Raw genomic sequence first — 13,771 nt, 5'->3', positions numbered from 1 at the left:
ATTACGTTTCTGAAAGAGAAGCTGTTGGAACATTGTGAACAGCAACCACATTTAATTGTTCCATGCTTCTGTTTAGTTACATCACTTTGCACCATTCTATTGGACTCCTAGAAATTTTTAAAAGTTATATCCTTCCTATATATATATTGTGTAGTTTTTCTCCAATTTTATTGAGTATGCTGGTATCTCATGAAAATAGCTTGCAGTTCTTGGTAATACATCCTGCTATGGCACTGCTATCATGGACATGGAGATGAACAACATCTTACTGTTTGCAGGTAGTAAAGATTCACTATTATATGATGTCATTACAGTATTTTCTACAGCATTACAAAGAATAGGTGCATATATACCCATTTCCCTTATCATTACCACCTCCTCTCTAATTTCATTTAGAAATTCAGTAGGGTAGCCTCTATTTGAGAACATACTCATTAAAATGTCACATTCACTATGAAGTATGGTTTAGAAATCATCCTGGCAAGCCATACTAAATGTCCTTTGACTACAGACTTTTTTTGGTGCCTAGTTTACCGGCTAGAGAAATTGAGGTAGGAATTTGAAAAGGTGGGTTTATGAAATATATTAGAACTATTCCTGTTGTTAGCCGCATCTTCCGTACCTCCACATTGAGAAATGCTATTTTATTCTCATCAAATGTGGAAGAAAATTTTAAAAATTCCACAGTGTTATTGATGTATAATAAAAATTCTTATTGTTTATCTGAGGTATCAGTCCACAAATTAATATGTTATCCAAGAATCATGTAAGGCAGAAATATTGAGAATGGTGTGGCAAGCAACTTGGATTACAACTTGTAGAAGGAGAAAGTTTAGTACAATACATTGTGTACCTTAGCTGTCATCTAATCTGCATACTGTTGCTTAGGTTAAAGAAGATGTAAGCAGAGAGAGTTAATAGAAGATGAGCATCTAGTACATAATATAGGGTGGCAGCAGGTAGGATAGCTCTCACCTAACCTGCACATAGACAGAGGGATGCAGCCAGTGATGGAGCAAGTATGTTTTCTACTGAACTGCATGAGAAGGAAGACTTTTATTTATTTATTTATTTTTTACATTTGTTTACTGGGAAAGTTAAACTGGACACAGGTCCATTTTCAGCGGAGGCCCGGGGAGAAAAGCTCAAAGAGAAATGCAAATATTTGAATATACAAAACAGCAACAGTAACAATATTATACAATGCATTGTAATATAGGAGAGAGCCTTATTAGCTTTTACATACATAAGTAAAAACAATGTAGCAGAGATTAACAAGTTATACAGTTGTTAGAAAAATATGTATTAATGTGTGTTTGCTTAATGCTAATTAATAATCAAAGGAATTAATACGCTTTTCATTCTATTTTACATGCACTGTATTATATATAAATTGAGTTTCATATGAGACTGAAAAAGATGCTTTTTGAAAACTGCAGTATGCTTTCTGAAACTTGCAAGATGCCCTCTGACTTAATAGTTGCTAGCACAGCAATATTCATGTTTATGCCTTTTGGAAATGTACTTGAGAAGCAGGTGCTTATCTGCCACGTCAGGAACGAATGAATGAACAATACTATATTCTGTAAATGTAATGATTTTAAACAATCAGCTCTGTTCAAAGCATGAGAACATGTGCAGCTGCAGAAACTTAGAGATAAAGTAGACAAAGGATTATAAGAGAAATGAACTGCTAGCATTTTGCTTGAATTAGCCATAGTACCTTGAATGATAACATAGCATGCATCTAGTTGGTAATAACCAAGGCCATGTTGTTTTCCTCAGGAAGTTTCTCACAAAAATTGTTAAATCAACAGAAATTCATGGGAATGATGGTCAACAGATGATGATGAAAATGCTGGTAATCTGTTACATCAGCTTGGTAGGCCATGTCTAGTTAAAGAATGTATAAAAGTGAAAGTATTTTATGTTTTTAGTTAGACAAACTCTGTAATAGCACATTTTTGTCTCCTTACTGCAAGATTAAAGTGCCTTAACCTGAACCTACTGTGTTTTGATCATTTTTAAAGTATATTTTTCCTTTGACAGTTTGGTCCTTCGGACCGGAAAGTACCTCTTGCTCTAGGCCTAGGTCAGAATTGGGGCCGGTGGCATGCACCCGTACAGAGAAGAGGCCAAATTGGCTCTTCTGTTCTGAAAGACCTTCGACTGAATTGTCGTTCGAAAGAGGCCAGCCACTGTTTCTGATCTGGGATTGGAGGACGAGTCAACAATCCGGTGGATCAACTAATGGAGGGTCAGGTAAGGAGGAATTACCTTATTTCTGTTTTAAGATCAGGGACTAGCTGCAGAACTGCTTTTGTCAGGAAGATTTGCATGTGCAGATCAGGGACAAAAAAAAAGGTTACTATTTTGTCATAGATCAGGGAAACAGAATAGGTAGGCAGTTATTCTAGATAAACTGTGAAAAGGTGTAGAACTGTGGTACCACATGATAAGAAGGGTTACGTAACAATTTTAGGCTTAGCTAAGGTAACAATGGGAAATCAGTGCACAAAAAGTTCCCGAGACCAGCCCCTAACTGAAGATGCGAAATATATGCAATTACAGCGTGTCGACAATGTTAAGTACTATACAAAATGGGTTGATAAGTATAAATTTGATGGTAATTTAGATAAACTTACACTTATTAAACTTGTCAGGCAACTAAAAACAGACGCAAAAGGTCAATTAAAAAAGCAACGACAATTAGGAGTCCCTCAGGCACATAGGTGGCTTGAGGAAGCAAATCACAGGGAACAAAAGATTAAAAATTCAAAAACAATGTTCTTAGACAAAGAAGATAATAACTTGGTAATAGCAACGGCCCCTCCTTCGCCCCCACCACTTCCCCTACCAGAATATGAAGCGAGCGGACAAGCTGACCCACCTTCGCTATATCTAGCTGTCTCTACAGCATCAAAACTATTTGTTAGGGATCCTATCGAGACAAGGTCTCAAACACGCGACTTGAGAAAGGAGATTGAACTATATGAAGTAAATAGACAATCACGAGCTATGAGTGAGGAAGAAATATGTCCACTCATAGAAGTGCCAAATCCTCAGGTAGGACAGGCAGGGCAGGATCTGACTCTTTTAGTTTATAGACCGTGGACACTGGAAGATATCCGGAAAGCCATGGAGGGAATTCCCCATCTGAAAGTGAATTTTCAAAAATTTTTGGAAGATTTACAGGGTATGAGATTAAGTTACCATTTGATTGGAGAAGAAGTAGAAAAAGTAGTTAGACAAGTTGTGGGTCCAGATTGGCACATGAACAGTGGCGACTGGAATCCCCGTGACGCACAGCTTAGACCACTCCCACATACTAATGCAGAATTGGATGGCAGAGTGAAAGGTCTGACAGACCGAATCTCTGAAAAATGGAAGCCTAGGGCTGATTGGACTTGTATTAATCAGTGCATTCAACAAGAAGGTGAAACAGTTGATAGATATTATGCTAGATTATTAGAGTGTTTTAATAACCACTGTGGAATGCAGATACCAGAAAAACAGACACGAGATTCCTCATATGAACAACAGTTAAAGAATGCATTCTTGAAAGGTAGTATAACTCCCATTAGCAGCTTTATAACGAAGCATATGGTAGATCATCGTATGAGTAGATTGCACCCATTACTTGAATATGCTAGACATGCAGAGAGACATTTTAATAGTAAAAAGAAAAAGAAAACTCAAGTATTTTCAGCAGAAGATGGATCAGAAGTATTTGGAGTACAAACTGGGAGAAAGGGTAAGAAAAATAACCAGGGAAATAAACAATCTGACAAGCGATCAGAAGATTTTGAAGAAAGAAAGAAAAGAGGTGAATGTTTTAAATTCGGGAAAAAAGGACATTTAGCAAGGGATTGCAGGTTGAATAAAAAGGTGACTACAGAAAATAAGGAGGATGAGGAATGACTATATGATAGTCAGGAATAACTGTATGAAAATAAACAGGAAAAGACAAGTGCAAATGTGATAGCGAGGGCAGAGGATGTGACAGAGGGGGTAGAGGATGTACATGAATTTGTAGACGTTGAGGAAAATGAAATTTTGGACTTAGCCTTATTGAGCCTAGAGCTTTACTTAGCAGATACAAAACCAGAAGTGACGCTTCTGGTCGAGGGGAGAGAAGTCACATTTTTGTGTGACTCGAGGGCTTCACGGACCCTGATACACACTTCCAAATTACCGGAAGATTCAGAATCACCAGATTATATATTAGTGAAAGCAGCTAATGGACAGCTGTATCGGGAGCCACTCTCCCATGACATAGCAATAACAGACCCCGTTTCAGGAATGACTCAGAAAAGTAAAATTGTAGTTTCTGCAAAATGCCCAGTAAACCTTTTGGGTAGAGACTTGATGCAGATATTTGGCATAGCCGTAGTTACAACCATGCAGGGTATGGAAGCACAGCGACAAATGGATACTTTTGTAGTGTGACCGGAGGGTGAGACATATTATTGGTACAGCCAGGACTTGGTTACGACTGGTCCAAGGGCAGTAACCGAAGAACTGATGAATGTAGCCATCAGTAAATCTCCCTCCCTCGACATTGACAAACAGCATTTGTTACATTGTACTCTGTATTATTGTAGTAAACCAGGACCTGATAAAGAATATGAGCAGGAATTATTTCAGAACCATGCAAACAAACTAGTGTTATGAAACTTGTACTGGGACACAGAAGGAAACAGTGTAGTAAGCTGTTCATTACCCCAGGAATTTTTAGCACTTTCCAAATCTAATCGATTGCCACATGTTAGCTTAACTAAGAATAAAAGTTTGAAATGGGCAGACTTAGGAGAAAAAGTCACAAGATGGGAAAAACAGACAGAATTAGAACTCTCTGAACAAGGAGTACAGAAACAGAAATTGAATTGGATAACACAGACACACCCAGCTGTGCACTCACAGGCTAGTGAGAATAGCTGAGTATTATTCTTATTGAAAGAAGAGAAAAAAGCCTTGCGAAACATACCAGTGACTCTCTGGTCAACAGGGAAATCCGATGTAGGACTGATACGAACAGCAGGACCAGTTACTATAATGCCAAAGTCAGCATTTAGACCTCAGAAAAGACAGTATCCCTTGAGAAAGGATGCAGAGATAAGGATCAAACCTATAATAGCAGCCTTACTTAAGGAAGGAGTCTTAACAGAATCTCCTGATTCACCATGTAATACACCCTTATTTCCTGTCAGGAAAGCAAACGGGGAATGGCGTATGGTCCAAGATTTACAGGCTGTAAATAATGCAGTCATACCCAGAGCACCAACGGTGCCATATCCGCACACCTTACTGAATGATTTAAAGCCTCAACAAAAGTATTTTTCTGTGGTATATATTAGTAATGCATTTTACTCAATACCGATACACCTCGACAGCCAATATTGGTTTGCATTTACATTTCAGGGGAAACGGTATACATATACTAGATTACCACAGGGATATTGTGAAATTCCAATGATATTTGTGGAAGAAATGGCAAGCAACCTGGCGGGATTTATCCCACTGAGAGGTAGTCAAATTTTACTTTATGTAGACGACATTCTGCTGGCAGCCCCCACCCAGCAAGAATGTAAAGAGGACATCATAGCATTATTACAGTTTTTAGCTACTCAAGGACCAAAGAAAACAAAAACAAACTGCAACTTTGGAGAAAACAAGTTAAGTACTTGGGATACGTAATATCCAAAGAGGGTAGAATCCTAGACGAAGATAGAAAAACAGCAATATTACAAGTACCTAGACCAACTACCAAGAAGGAAATTATGTCCTTCCTGGGAACTACTAATTTTTGTCAGAGTTGCATACCAAATTATGCTTTGGAATCTGCTCCACTAACTAATTTGATATTCAAAGAGCTGATGGCAGTACAGGATTTATTACAATGGACACCAGAAGCAGCTTTCTGCAAGCTGAAACAACTGATAGCATCATCCTTAGTTTTAGGATTACCGAACTATCATAAGCAATTTTTTCAAACTGTAGACTGTAAGCAAGGTTATATGACATCAGTGTTGACACAGCAACATGGGTTCAAGCAACTCCCCATAGCTTACTATTCATCACAGTTAGACCCAGTGGTGCGGTCCCTGCCCCACTGTGTACAAGCGGTAGTTGCAGCTGCAATGGCAGTGCAGGCTTCGGCCTCAGTAGTGTTATTCCACCCTCTCACATTGAGAGTGCCTCATGCAGTCGCAATTATTTTACTGCAAGAAAAAGTAGCATATCTTTCTCCTGCTAGACATCTTTCCTGTATGACAATACTGTTCAGCCAACCTCATATGACAATTGAATGATGCACAACTTTGAATCCATCAACCTTGCTCCCAACCCCTGCAGATGGCAAACTGCACTGCTGCCTGCAGGCGATTGAGCAAAAGACATTACCTAGACAAGACCTTACAGATGTTCCCTTGGATGATGCCGAGGTGACATACTATGTGGACGGCTTGTGCAGGAGGGGTCCTACAGGACAGATCCTAGTGGGGTGTGCAGTTGTTTCTGATACTGAAACTTTAGAAGCAAAATCTTTACCACACAATTTATTTGCACAAGCAGCAGAGTTGATTGCCTTGACAAGGGCATGTACCTTAGCAAAAGGTAAGAAAGTGAATATTTTTACTGACAGTCAGTATGCTTTTTCTACTGTACATGTTTTTGCACAACAGTAGAAAAATAGAGGAATGATAACATCTACTGGTAAACCAATTAATCATGCACAATTTATTTTAGACTTATTGGACTCTATTCAGTTACCTCAGAAAGTAGCTATTTGCAAATGAGAAGCTCAAACCAAGCAACAAGATAGAATTTCAAAAGGTAATGCATGGGCTGATACAGCTGTTAAACAGGCAGCTTCAGCCCCAGAAGCTTTTCTTTTGAGTGAGGAATTTCAACCCTCTGAGATTTTAGATTTAGAAATGTTAAAAACAATGCAGACACTTACTACAAATGTAGAAAAACAGAAGTGGATAAAACGAGGAGCAATCCTTGAAAAAGGACTGTACATCTTCAAGGAAAAGAAACCAATTTTGCCATCTAACTTGTTTAGATATGCAGCTTTGTTGAGCCATGGGCGGAGCCATGTCTCAACAGGGGGAATGGTACAGTTAGTGAATCAAGTGTTTACAACATATGGATTTACAAACTACACAAAAAATTTTTGTGCAGCATGCCATGTTTGTAACAAGCATCATGCACAAGGGGCATTGAAGCCTAAGCAAGGGAGTTTCCCTACACCACCGTATCCGTTTCATACTATTTGTATGGATTTCATAGAACTGAATAAATGTGAGAATAAAAAATATTGCCTTATCATTATAGATATGTTTTCCAAAGTGGTGGAAGCTTTTCCAACTAAAAATCCAGATGCAGCTACTGTTGCAAAGGTCCTTGTTAAAGAAATTATACCCAGATTTGGCATACCGGAAAAGATTTATAGTGATAATGGTACACATTTTGTGAACCAAACAGTGCAAAAACTTAGTCGCTATTTTGGAATATCATTAAAAAATCACTGCGCCTACCACCCCCAATCTGCAGGATTAGTTGAGAGGCATAATGGGGTGTTGAAGAACAAACTTAGGAAGTTGATAACTGAGACACAAAAGAAATGGGTGCACTGTTTACCTCGAGCACTGTTAAGCATGAGAACTGTTCCAAATGCAAAGCGATTGACTCCTTTTGAAACTTTGTTTGGGAGGGCATATTATACACCTCAGTTGAAACCTCTCATGTCTACAGAGCAAGAGGCTGACAGTTCACTTGCAGGGTATATGAGACGAGTTTTGAATAACAAACTTTTGCAGTTAAATTCTGTTTCAGATAAAGAGCAACCGAAATCGGAAGCACCAGTAGCCCCAGGCAATTGGGTCTGATGGAAGATTGTGAAGAAAAAGAACTGGAGTTCTCCGAAGTGGGAAGGTCTGTACCAGGTACTACTGTCAACACCCACTGCAGTCAAGGTCGTGGAGCGAGCTTCCTGGATTCATTTGACACACTGTAAACTGGTTAAGAACTTTGAATTGGACAAAAACTTTGTTACTGTTGTACAACGAGAACATAATGGACAGGAACAGAGTTAATAGAGACATTGAGCAACTTCAGAAAACTTGCATGATCATTTTGATAGCTATGCTAATCACATTGTTCTTTTTGTTGTGGCCACTCCTTTATCCTGCCACAAAAGTTGAACTGATTAAACGTAATGAGCAAAACATAGACTGGCATCCGAACTTTAACACTTATCAGGCAATTACACGTGTGTATGCTGAGACTTTTAATGTTTCGAATTGCTGGGTCTGCACAGCCATACCAACAGCATATGGGAGTTTATTGATGGCTGCTATCCCCCTGGGGGTCAATGAGACCTGGGAAAATCTGTTTTTTGACACAGTTGCTATTAAAGCACATGATAAGGTAGCACTGTATTTGCCTGTAACACAAAAAGGAATTGTATGTTTTTACAAAAATGATACCATCCAAGTGGGATGGAGTAAGTGTAATGTTACTGTACAGTATAAATGTTATACAAAAGCAAATGATTTAGGTGTATCTTGTAGTACAGATTATAACTCATTTTTGAAATCTATGCATAAGACTCTTGATCAGGTACAATGTAATCCTGTACTTTTTAAACAGTTATCTGTAATAGATAGGAAAATGTTTCATGCAGGGCAGTCACTTCATAACAAAGTAACAACTAAAATAGAGGACTGTTATTTTCTGTGTGGTAAAAAAGCATATAAGTGGTTACCTGAGAATTGGTCTGGCAGTTGTTTTTTGGGATACCTGGTCCCGGCCATATGACATACTGTAGTATTGCCTCAGGGAAGTATTCAAAATACCCGAGATGTAACCAAAAAGACTGTTAAGAAACCTGAGAAACCAGTGGGACAGATCAAAGCAGGCTGGAAAGACCATCATAATGTGGGAACCAAACTTGCGCATATGGACTTGAGTGATGCTGTCATATCATGGGCAGGTATATTACCTGCATATGGTGCAGTTAAATCAATATGGGAGCTGTGAAAACTGTCTAAACTTCTCGAAGTAATGAGTAATGCGACTTTTCTGCTCTTGAACTGATAACTGATGAACTGAATGCCATGAGAACTGTAGTACTCCAAAACTGAATGGTTCTTGACTTCACCCTAGCGGCGAGGGGTGGGATGTGAGCTTTAATCAAAGAAGAATGCTGTGCGTTTATTCCTGATCATCAGCATGAGATTAACGATCATCTCGAGGTTATTCAGCAAGTGTCGGCTATGACCAAACCAGGCCCAAACCCTCTGACAGACTTTTTCCAGAATGTATTTGGGGGGTGGGGTTCCATCCTAATGAACATATTGATTGCCATTGGGGTAGGATTACTCCTAATAGGGGTTTGTGTTTGTTGTGGAATCCCCTGCATGAAGAAATTAATCAAAGAATTCATAGATATATCAATGTCTGAGACTATGTATCAAAGTACTGAATATGAAGAGCTGCTAGAATGTGAAACACTTTCATAAAAGTTTAAACTGAATGACTTTCTTAACTGCAAATCCTGACTGGAAGAGGTTAGGAAAAGAAGCAAACTGTTTATTCTTTTTTAAAAATAGAATTAAAAAGTATTAACAGGAGGGAAATGTTAGAAAAATATGTATTAATGTGTGTTTGCTTAATGCTAATTAATAATCAAAGGAATTAATACGCTTTTCATTCTATTTTACATGCACTGTGTTTTATATAAATTGAGTTTCATATGAGACTGAAAAAGATGCTTTTTGAAAACTGCAGTATGCTTTCTGAAACTTGCAAGATGTCCTCTGATCTAATAATTTTTAGCACAGCAATATTCATGTTTATGCCTTTTGGAAATGTACTTGAGAAGCAGGTGCTTATCTGTTAGGTCAGGAACGAATGAATGAACAATACTATATTCTGTAAATGTAATGATTTTAAGCAATCAGCTCTGTTTGAAGCATGAGAACATGTGCAGCTGCAGAAACTTAGAGATAAAGTAGACAAAGGATTATTAGAGAAATGAACTGCTAGCATTGTGCTTGAATTAGCCATAGTACCTTGAATGATAACATAACATGTATCTAGTTGGTAATAACCAAGGCCATGTTGTTTTCCTCAGGAAGTTTCTCACAAAAATTGTTAAATCAGCATAAATTTATGGGAATGATGGTCAACAGATGATGATGAAAATGCTGGTAATCTGTTACGTCAGCTTGGTAGGCCATGTCTAGTTAGAGAATGTATAAAAGTGAAAGTATTTCCTGTTTTTAGTTAGACAAACTCTGTAATAGCATGTTTTTGTCTCCTTGCTGCAAGATTAAAGTGCCTTAACCTGAACCTACCGTGTTTTGATCATTTTTAAAGTATATTTTTCCTTTGACAACAGTAATCCATGTAATACTATGTAAATGTAGCTGAAGTTCTCAAACAATTTCTTGGTGTAGATTATCCTGGGGAGTTACATGAACATGGCCAGTTATTTAGATAGTGGGTTTTTTGAAGTGAGAAGTAGCGGTGGTATAAGTTACTCCATTTGGTAGTAAGTTCCAATTGTTGGCAATGTTACTAGCAAAAAGGGATTTCCCAGCATTGTTTTTGTGTTTGATGACAGTTATGAGGTGCTGATTACTAGAGCGTAAGGCTCTGGAAGGTAGGTGGGGCTGTATTAGTTGTCAGATTGCTGGGGTTCTATCAGGAAAGTAGTAAAGTCTGTGTGCTATAGATAGTTGCTTGAATAGTAGGATGTGAGGCAATTCCAGCCAGTTGAGCTGCTTAAGGGGATAGACAGTGGTGGGACCTATATGAGGCTTCAGTAGCAAACTTGGCGATCTTGTTATAGCAAGATGTAATTTTATTTAAATCAGTTTGTCAGAGATTAGGTAAGATGGGAGAGGCATATAGGAGCATAGAGAGAAGATGAGTCCTTGCAATGGTTGCTTTGGTAGATTTAGCAATAAAGTGTTTGTTCCTGTAAAGGAGTCCGAGTTTTTTGTTTACTTTTTTGATGGTCTGTGCAATGTGGACATTGAATCTCAGGTTATTGTCTATTACTACTCATAGCAGCTTGGTGTGTGTGGTTGGAATGATTTGAATGTTATCTTTGGAGCGGATATGAAAATTATTATTAAGGGGGTTGTCTGCCTGGGCTAAAAACAATGAGTTTGTTTTTTTGGGGATTAAAAAGAAGTTTGATGTTTGTGAACCAAGTTTCAGCTAGGGTGAAGTTATTTTGGGTTAGGGATTGCAGTTCGTCTAGGGTGGGGGCGGCACAAATAAGGGTGGTGTCATCTGCATATTGTACTATTGATGCAGAAGGTGAGAATAAGCAGATCTGGTTAGTAAATAGGGAGAATGGCATGGGACTAAGAAGAGACCCTTGAGGGACTCCTATGGTTACTGGTAACAGGAGGGACAGCTGGTCATGCCAGAGGACTGCTTGTCAATGGTCTGATAAGTAGCTGTTGAGCCATGATATAGAGGGGGAACTTATATTTAGGGTAGTTTGAGTTTCAAGTAACATACTGTGATTTACCATATCAAATGCTTTTGATAAGTCTAAGAATATAGAGGATATGAGCAGACCCTTGTTTCTGTGGTGGTTAACTGTGTTGGTGAATGATAGTAGTGCAGTGGTGGTGCTGTGGGAAGGTCTAAATCCATGCTGTGATGTGGAGAAAAGGTTGTTAATTTGGAGGTATTGCATTAGTTGAGTGTGAACAACTCTTTCTAATATTTTGGACAAAGGTGATAGGATTATTATTGGGCGATAATTGGTGAGCTCTAAGGAGTTACCTCCTTTGTGCAGTGGAATGATATGTGATTTTTTCCAGGATCTGGGTACTCTACATTCTGATAGAGACCTATTTATGAGAAAGGAAACTGGATAGGCTATGGGATCAGCAGATATTTGAAGGAAATCTGCTGGTAGGTTGTCTGCTGCTGGTGTGGTTGGTTTATGTTTTTTAAGGAGTTTGTAAATTACCTTGGTGGACACTGAATGAAGGTTGAATTTGGGGGTATTATTTTGAGCATTGGGGTGGATTGGTATATTTGTTGGAGTGGGGCTACAAGTACTGTTTCAGGCATTGGCAAGGGTTTGGACAGTTTCTGTAAATAATTTGTTGAATTGTGTGGGAATATTTTCAAGATTATTTGGCAGCACTGGGGATGGAGTAGTGGATTTTCCTGGGTGGAGTATACTATTTAGAGTGGCCCAGAATTTTTGGGGGTGTGAGCATATTTTTCTTGCATGTATTTATAGTAATTAGTTTTGTCTGATTTGATTTGGTTTTTGGCTTTGTTACAAAGTTCTAGATACTTTTGTCTAAAGTTACTGCTTTTGTTTTTAAGATATAGAATCCAGGCCTTGTCCCTATCCTTCATTATAGTTTTAGTGTCATTTCTAAGCCATGGGGCATAGTTAGTTTTTATTCTAATGGTTCAGGAAGGTGCATGGAGGTTTAAGATTTTTAGGAAGGTTGTGTTAAAGTGTTCTATGGCATCATCTAGAGATAGTTGTTTTAGGAGGGCCCAGTTGCAGCTTTTTAGTGACTTGATGAAGTCAGTAGGTATAAAGTTCTTTTTGTTGTGAACTGCCCTGAGGATGGGTTGGCTGATGATTTGGGGCTTGTTCCTGAGTAGGTAGGTTGGATGATAGTCACTTAGGCTATCTGAAAGACTGCCAGATAACTGTACAACAGTGTGGTGAGATACCAGGATCCAATCTAAGTCTGACTGGCGTTTGGATATTTTGTCAGTTCGAGTGGGGGTAGTAATGGTTTGGGTGAACCTGTTGAGGTTTATAAAAGCAGAGGGATTGTGGTTTGCACAGTTAAGCCAGTCAATATTAAAATCTCCTAATGGTATGGTTTCTTGTGGAAGGCAGTTAGACATTCAGCTAAGTAGGTTTTCCATTACAGTTATGTTATTCCCTGGTGGGATATAACCACCTGCGATAATTATGTGTTTATTGGAGTTTATTTTTAATTTGGCAAGGATTAATTCTACATCTTTGACTTCTTGGTTATTGTAGTCCGTGATTTTGGAATAAGATTGCAACACCTCCTCCCTTTTTCTCTAATCTGTCTCTTCGAATAATATTGTAGCCGGGGGCAGTAATTTCATTATTTTGGAGCTCTGGTTTAAGCCATGTTTCAGTTAATATAGTCATCTCTGGTTTATATAGAGCAAGTAAGGCATGAAAGTCTTGAATTTTGTTAATTATACTTCTTGCATTTGATGTTTAAGAAGAGGACAGATGAGGTAGGACTGTGGTATAGGGCATTTAGTTGGTTTAAATTGGGGTTAGTAATGGGTTCTGGATTGGGGTGTGGGTTGGGGTTGGTTGATGTGATGGGTTCAGGATTGGGGTGTATGTCACCACAACTAGTATGTGCATGGGGTAGGTGTAGGTATAATTTGCTTAATTTTTGAATTATCTTACTTTGAGTTTGTGAAGTGTAAGGATTTATCTTGATTGTTAGTTTATAGTGTGAGTAAGAGAATTGTTGGGAGTTGGAAAGGTCATATGAAGCTATAGTGTTCTTCATTTTGATGAGAATGCTTGTGAATTCTGTCTGCCAAGGTGAGGGGTATGGTTGTGCATCTGAGTGTGGTAAGAGGTTAGGGTAGAAAGTAGGAGTAAGGTGAAAATTACTAATGGATAGCGTAATGTTGTTAGTAGCTGGGTTGGTTGTGAGCAATGCATGTTATGTAGTTATTGAAAGAGAGGGGTAGTAGCTATCACTAT

The sequence above is a fragment of the Protopterus annectens genome, chromosome 6.part0, assembly GCF_019279795.1.
Source record: "Protopterus annectens isolate FY-2018-M chromosome 6.part0, PAN1.0, whole genome shotgun sequence".
Taxonomy (NCBI): Eukaryota; Metazoa; Chordata; order Ceratodontiformes; family Protopteridae; genus Protopterus; species Protopterus annectens.
The sequence above is the reverse complement of the archived record's forward strand: the minus strand, read 5'-3'. Positions refer to the sequence as shown.